The 8074-nt window shown below is 47.2% G+C and overlaps 1 pseudogene; it reads left to right on the forward strand.

Moving 5' to 3' along the window:
• Positions 1 to 5234: 5234 nt before the first annotated feature.
• On the forward strand, positions 5235 to 6850 carry LOC146183055 (uncharacterized; annotated as a pseudogene).
• The last annotated feature ends 1224 nt before the right edge of the window (positions 6851 to 8074 follow it).

Here is an 8074-nt window from a genome sequence, read left to right on the forward strand (position 1 = left end):
CGACAGTCACCTTCCCCTCTCCGCGCATTGAAACTCTGGGGTGGCCCCGGCTCGGCCACCCACGGACAATCGCTTCCTAGAACCGCGGCTGGGTCACGTGACCACGATGTGCGGAGTGCGGCCAGTAGCGGTGAAGGGGAGTCTTCCTCCAGCAGCAGACGAGAACGGCTGCTCGGGGAGCCCGCTACCTTTTAAGGGGCGGGGCCCTCTTCGTTTCTTTGTGTCGCTTTTATTTAAATAAAGACCCGTTTAAAACCTTCACGGAGTCCGCAGCCCGTACCTCGCAATAATCTGGTTGGCAGCGGCGGGATCAAGACCAAGGCTGTGGGACATCTGCTGACGGGAGGGCGTCTTCGACGATCCGGGATCGACGGAGCTCTGCTACGTGGCTCAGGGAGTCTCCTTCGTCACAGCGCAACGTGAAGGCCAGGCGTGGAAGCAACCGCTCAAGGAGCAACCTCGACGATCTGGGATCGCCGGACTTGGCAGCTCGTGACTCCGGGAGGCAGAGCGGCCATCGCAGACTCTTGGTTGGGTGAGTGCTGGAGAGACTACGTATTGCCAGACGAGCTAGAACTGGGTTCGATTCGGGCAATATTTCATTAATCACCACTGGGTGTGCGATTAGTTGAATACTGTGTAGTCGGCTCTCGTCAACCATGGATATTAAGAACTTAAGTAAGGATGAACTGCTGCTTTTGACAGCTGAACTTGGTTTAGAGATAAGCCAAAGTAGGAGAAAGCCAGAAGTTCGCCTCGCTATTGAGGAGGTGGGTGGGAAAAGATATGCCGAATCGAAAAAGAGAAAGCTGATGAACGTGAGAAGCAGAAGGAGAAAGAAAAATAGGGAGGCTGAGTTGGAAGCTGAGAGAGTAAAAGAATGGAACTCGAGATTGAAAAGACAAGGCTCGAGCGGGCAAGGATAGAACGCGGGGAAAGTGCCGTCACACCTCAGGGAGGTAACGTAAAGATGACGAACTTGCTTCAGCCGTTCAAAGTTGGCGATGACATCGCTCTCTATCTCATCAATTTTGAGAGGATGTGCGAGAGGCACAACATTAGCCGTGACATGTGGCCGGAAAAGTTAATGGCATTGCTTCCCGGAGAACCTTCGCAGGTCGCAGCACGCTTGAGTGCTAGCGAAGCGGGTGACAATGATTTGGTGAGATCAAGCCTGCTCGCGAAGTACAGGCTCTCAACGGAAGAGTTCCGGAGGAGATTTCGCACGTCTCAAAAAAAACAACATGAAAGCTTCTTGGAATTCGCCTGTACATTAAATGACAATTTAACGCAGTGGGTGAAAGGTTCAAAGGAAGCGGAATTCAAAAGGCTGAAAGAGTTGATCTGCCTTGAACAATGTTTTGAGACTTTACCTGAAAATGTTCGTTTGTGGGTCAGAGACAGGCAAGAGGATCTCTCCGTGGAAAAGCGGCGCAGCTTGCAGATGAATATGTGGCAAGCCGCAGCTTTAAGCCAGCTAAGGCTGGGCAGGATTTCAGAAATGAGAATCAAGGTCAGAAACTCTACCATCGAGAGCAGCAGAAGCCTCGTGTAGAACCCCGCGTCAGAGAACGTGGTTCACTGAACCCGGTACTTCACGCAGAGCTGATGAATCAGGTAGTAAGGAGAGTAGTGATCATGCGGCAGAATTTGAAAAAAGGAGGCCCTTGGCATGTTACAACCGTAAAGAGCCAGGGCATTTCACGCGAAACTGCACGAAAGAGAGGCAGGTGTTCGCCTCAGTGAGAGACCACCCGAGTAACAACGAACTCCTGAAACCGTACACTAAGAAGTGCGCAGTAAATGGTCAGCTGTGTAGAGTTCTCAGGGATTCGGCCGCAACCATGGACGTAGTCCCCCCTAGATTTGTTGCAAAAGATGGCTATGTGTCGGAGTGTGCGTGGATACGTCAGGCAGTAAGTGAAGATTCCGTTTGTCTGCCAGTGGCTAATGTTAAAATTGAGGGACCATTTGGCATACTAAACACAGTAGCGGCTGTGTCGAAGGGTCTGCCCGAAGGCTACCCTTACCTTTTTTCAAACAGCTCGGAATCATTGCTAAATGAAAAGGGTTGTGGCTTCGCTGAAACCGAAGCCCAAGTGATGGCTTTAACTCAGGCTAAAGCGCGACAACTTTCTCAGAAGTTGATCTACCAAGATCGAGAGAGCTCAACTGATGCCAGCAAATTAGTTTATCCTGAGGTAGTAATAGAACAGGATAAAAAGAGACTTGAAAGGTCGGAACAAAGTGAGGCTGACCAAGCGCACAAGTCACAGAGCAGTCAGCGTCCGAATGAGATGGAAAGTGAGTTAAACACTTGTTTTGTCGCTCCTACTGCATGAAGCCTTGATCAGTTACTTGAGGCAAACAAAGAGCAGCTGAGGTCAGAGTAGAAGGCTGACCCGACTCAAAAGGTATGTAGTGGTGATTTGACTGAAGGAGTCTCGTCACAGAACTTTTTCTTCTGGGAGAAGAACGATCGTTTGTACAGGCATTATGAAGGCAAACGAGGAAGGAAATTTGATCAGTTGTTAGTACCTGACAGGTATCGCAGGGAATTGCTGCATCTTTGCCACTGCAATTCTTGGGCTGGAGACCTTGGCATAAATGAAATGAAAGCAAGGTTGCTTCAGGAGTTCTACTGGCTGGGATGTTTCAGAGAAGTTGAGGATTTGGTCCGAACGTGCGAGACTTGCCAGAAAGTGAGAAAATCCACAGTTAAGTGGAAGGCTCCAAGGGGAAGGGTATCGATTAGTTCCGAGCCTTTCCACCGAGTTGTTTTGGGCGTTGTTGGACCGTTTCTGAGAACAAAACCAGGAAAATCCGATTTGGTAACCCATGATATCGAATTGATATTCGAGAGTCCTTTCAAGTTTAAGCCATACCTGTCGTCTGCGAGGACACTAGAAGTTGTGAGGAAAGAGATCAGCAGAATGCTGGAACTCGGGGTGATTAAGGAGGGAAGCAGCGATTACTGCTCTCCATGTCTGCTCGTTGAAGTTCCCGGGAAGGAGCCACGGCCTGGCATGGATTATCGAAGGTGCAAAATCTACCCGTTGCTCAAAATCGAGGAAGATGTGGAGCTTCGAAGCGGGGCTATGTACACATCCATGTCTGAATTGGTGAGATACTATTGGCAGGTGCTTTTAACTGAAAGAGCCAGCTGCTACGCAGCATTCATCATACTTTTCGGGGTTTTTCATCCCGTTACAATGTGTTTTGGTTTGAAAAATGCCCCATCTTTTTCTAGACTGATGGATAGGGTACTCGAAGGTCTCAGTGACTTCGCCTTGCCTTATCTAGATGATGTGGTGGTAATTTTGAGAGACTGAGAGTCGCACATGGAACACGTAAGACAAGTGTTTGAAAGATTTAGGGCCGCAGGATTGACGCTTAAAGCAGAAAAGTGCCAGTTAGGACGAGAAGGTGTCACTTACTTGGGACACGAAATAGGACGAGGAAAGCGTGAGCCCCTGAAAACTAAAGTGGCGGCTATCAGTGACTTTCCCAGGCCGACAACCAAAAAGGGCGTGCGATATTTCCTCGGTATGACTGGTTACTACCAGCGTTACATCCCTAATTATTCAGAAGTGGCCAGTCCACTTACAGATAGTCTGTGGAATCAGGAGGCTGGCGCTGTAAACTGGACGCGAGCCAGAGAGGAATCGTTTCAAAAGTTGAAGGAAGCTTTGACTTCGCGGCCAGTGTTGGTCTCGCCAGATTTTTCTCGACCCTTTATTATCCAGTGCGATGCCAGCAACCGCGGCCTAGGTGTCGTAATTTCCCAGATTGACAAAAACAACGAGGAGCATCCCGTGCTGTACCTCAGTCGGAAATTGACACCGCGAGAGGAAGGGTACAGCACGTCGGAAAACGAATGCCTATGCATGGTAGGGGCCATTGAGAAGCTCTCTTGCTACATCCAAGGTACAAAATTCACAGTTGAGACTGATCATTGTCCTTTGTCCTGGCTGAAGTAAATGTCGGGCAAGAATGGCCAACTCCTGAGATGGAGCCTCATACTGCATGAGCATAACTTCGACGTAAAATGCAAAAAGGGAAGCGAGAACGGAAATGCAGATAGTTTGAGCAGAGGTTTCTATGCTACGAGGCGTTAAAAAACAGAAAAAAAGCCTCAGAACTCTCGTTTAGTTTTGTGTTGTATTTTTCGGCAAGTATTCGGCCGAGGGCCGAATACTTGGTCGGTGAGAACCAGCATGGGGCAAAAAAATTCTGTAAACGACGTCTGGCAGTCGTTCGTTGCTTGGGCACCACCGACCAGGGGTTTCCGCGAATATGTGCGTGCAAAGTGAGCGCGATTGTGCTTTGTGTTCGCCTTCTCCCGACCCTGCATCTGGGGACGCAGCCGATCGGCGAAGGACTTCATCCGGGGGAGGAGTCTGTTACGTTACGAGTAGCTGGTGGCTGTTAACACTCGAATACTTGAACATTGTGCTGCGAGCGCGCCAGCAGACCCTCCGCGCCACGGGGTGCCAGCGAGGGCGCGGTGCTCTCATTACGAAGGAAAGCGTCCTGCTCGGACTTGACATGTTTATGAGGGTCGCGAAGAGCGACCGTCACCTTCCCCTCTCCGCGCATTGGAACTCTGGGGTGGCCCCGGCTCGGCCACCCACGGACAATCGCTTCCTAGAACCACGGCTGGGTCACGTGACCACGATGTGCGGAGTGCGGCCAGCAGCGGTGAAGAGGAGTCTTCCTCCAGCAGCAGACGAGAACGGCTGCTCGGGGAGCCCGCTACCTTTTAAGGGCCTGGGGACCTCTTCGTTTCTTTGGGTCGCTTTTATTAGATAGTTTTAGATGACCGTTTTCAAGTTCCGCTCGGCTCACGGTAGCACGCTAAGCGCGAGCGGAGCACAGACGCCGAAATCGCTTTTAGTAATTTAGTTGCACGCTAAACACACCTCTCTCAGCGGAAGACTAGCGTAGTGCCCTCTGTGCAACAAGGTTGGAATCACAAGATCTGGTAAACTACTGAGTTTCATTACTTTTATTTATAGTGTAAGATATACCCATTACTGTACTATTTTCTATACAGGTGAAAAGTATTTCGGCAGCAAAAATTTTGTTAACAAATATTGATATGCTTCGATACTTTGACTCGTCTTTTCAACATGCACAACTAGCCGACCGCAGCACTAGCCGAGGTCGCACTTTATTTTTTTTTCACGACGTTGTAGTAGAGTTCACAGTGGGCCTTCTACATTGCGAAGACGATGCCTAGGCAACGAAGCATCCTTGAAGGTCCATTTCTACTGTCCGCTCTGAACGGGACTGAAATTGAAGATCTTCTGTGCCTAGAAGTGTTCGCCGCGGAACGAAGGGGCCCGCTTTCTTCTCATGGCTTGTTCACCATCGAAGAAACGGACGATGGCGTTTTTTGCACGCTCTTTCGTTTGAAAAGGACCATGTGCGGAGGCTTCGAAATGCCCTGCTGCTGCCAGACACTTTATATTCGGCACAGGCGGTTCCGGTGCCCGGCGACGAGGCGCTCTGCATAACTTTGCGCAGACTCGCCTACCCGAACAGGCTGTGTGATTTGGAGCGCACGTTCGGGAGGCACTACTCCGTCCTCTCCAGTATTTCGAATAAAGTCCTCGTGCACATAGAGGACAACTTCAGGCATTTGCTGGACGACATGAATAACCATTCATGGCTTGACCTTGCGGTTCTAGAAACGTTCTCTCAGGTAGCACTTGTACGCTAGTTTGGTTTCTTGAGAATGTTCATGACAGGTCCTTTGTTTGCTTTTCAGGCGATCCATTCTAAAGAGGCGCGTTTGCAAAACTGCTGGGCTTTTATTGATGGCACGGCAAGGGCGATCTACCGTCCATCGCGAGACCAGAAGCTTTTTTTTTCTGGTCATAGCGTACACACGCTTTAAAGTATCAAGCCATCATGTGTCCTAATGGCATAATTTGCCAGCTTGACGGCTCCTATCCTGGTAGCAAGCATGACGCTGATGAGTTGAAGGCAACGCATTAAATATCACTGCAGTCCGGTCAACTAATGTCTCAACATTAGTTGTTTAAGTTAACTGTTGAAAGTGTTCAGATATTTATAGGTGCTTTAGGTTATATGTAACCAAGGTGCTCCCGGTTACTACTTACCAATCTTGCTAAACAAACCATCTTAGTTTATTTTTTTTATTCCACAAGTTTGCCATAACGCTTAAGTTCAGGAAGTTCTTCGTTTATTAATAATATGAGATAGAATATGAACATTTCTAAATCAATGCCTTGCTTAATACCTCATTTTGTTGAATATTTTTGGGATATTGTAAAACTATGATAAAATATGAAAACTTTGAACTATCTTGTTTACTACTTCTGCATTATTTTTTTCTTTTACAGGGATCCTTAGGGTCTCCCGTACCTACGAAAAGCTGGAAAAGTTGGTCCAAGGGAGTCCCTACTGTATATACGGGGACCCAGCATACCCCTTGAGGCCGCTTTTAATGAAGCCTTATGGAACAACCCGTGCGGCACCTCAACAGTTGGCTTTCAATAAGGCCATGAGTTCTGTGAGGCAGTCAGCTGAGTGGGGGTTCGGAAAGATAGCCAGCAACTTTGCCTTCCTAGATTTTCGGAAAAATCAAAAACTTTTCAAGCAGAGACTAGAGTGCATGTATAGAGTCAGCACACTATTTGCCAATTGTCACACTTGCTTGTATGGCTCCCAAGTTTCGAGTTACTTTGGACTAGAACCTCCAGTTCTGGAGCATTACCTCACTGTCCGTGGCTAAAATAGTCAAGTGGAAGTGCTTTTAGAAAGCAGCAGAGGTTATAAATCTTAGATTTGTGAAACCAGCTTTTTTACTTTTACATTTATGGTTCAGTGGGCACTTTTTCATAGGCAGGAGTGCAGATCCATGCTTTCTTTATTGTATAAGCACACTTTGTCACTTTCAACATTTTATCCCTTTTCAGTGCTTTCAGTCTTGCAGAGCTTTTCATTGCTAAATATATATATATATATATATATATATATATATATATGTTTTTTAAGAATGAAGCACTGCTTAGAAACACAGAAGGCAAGAAACACATGCACTGATTTCCAAGTTGGAAGTGCACATGATAAAGTTTTTTCCTGTCACTGTTGCACTAGACACTACCACAACGTCTAGCAAACATACATGTAGATTTATTGCATAAAATTAGATCATCGAGTTATTTTCAATTGCAGCCATTAATCTTTTTTCCTGCTCATCAAGCATCTTCTGCACCTGCTGCAGAAGATGCTCTCTCTCTCTCTTTCCCTACAGGCAACCTCTTCTGCATGCCTTGCCTCTTGAAGGCTTATTTTTCTTTCCTCAATGGCAAGGCGTTTTTTCTCCAGTGCAAGACGCACGTCTTCTTGCTCAAGCTTTTTTTTCATTTTCAATTTCTCTGAGCTTGATATCATATTCTTTTTCTTCGCGCCTTGTCAGAAGCTCCATGCCAAGGAACTGAAGTCCACGGAACCCTAAAATTGACAAAAATAATGAGAAAAGAGAAAACCAGTTAGGCACTCATTCGAGGAATTGCACACATATTAAATACAGTCATGACTGATGGCATTCAAGGCACCCTTCATGTATGGATAGCATCAACTCTACACTCTACAGACCACATTTTTCTAAGCTGGCTCCTGTCATAGCACAAAAATGGGTTAGTATCGTTAGAACTGTTTAAGGGTAGCCAACTCTTTCCAACTTTTTAAGGGTAGCCGAAGGAAACATGTTTGATGGACAGTACGTTTAGTTTATTGGGAGCATGGCCTGGGAAGGAATTGCATGAGGGAGCAGACAGCTTTCTTGAATTCTGTCCCAGTTCCTTGTACAAACCCCTCAAGGGCATGTGCTATGTCTATTGTGGTCATTATAATTATTTGCTTCAGCACGAAAAAGGGTTGAATTCGTCATGTTGATACTGCTGCAGCGAGTCATATAGAAGGAAAGTAGCTTGACGGTGTCTTGTTTTAGCCTCCTTGTGGGTACATGCAAAGTCCTATGTCGTCAACAAGATGACTGCGTCTTTGCAGTTGACAACAAGGCTTCACGTGGGATGGAATT

Source organism: Amblyomma maculatum, chromosome 7, assembly GCF_055883805.1.
Source record: "Amblyomma maculatum isolate TAMU_Amacu chromosome 7, ASM5588380v1, whole genome shotgun sequence".
Taxonomy (NCBI): domain Eukaryota; kingdom Metazoa; phylum Arthropoda; class Arachnida; order Ixodida; family Ixodidae; genus Amblyomma; species Amblyomma maculatum.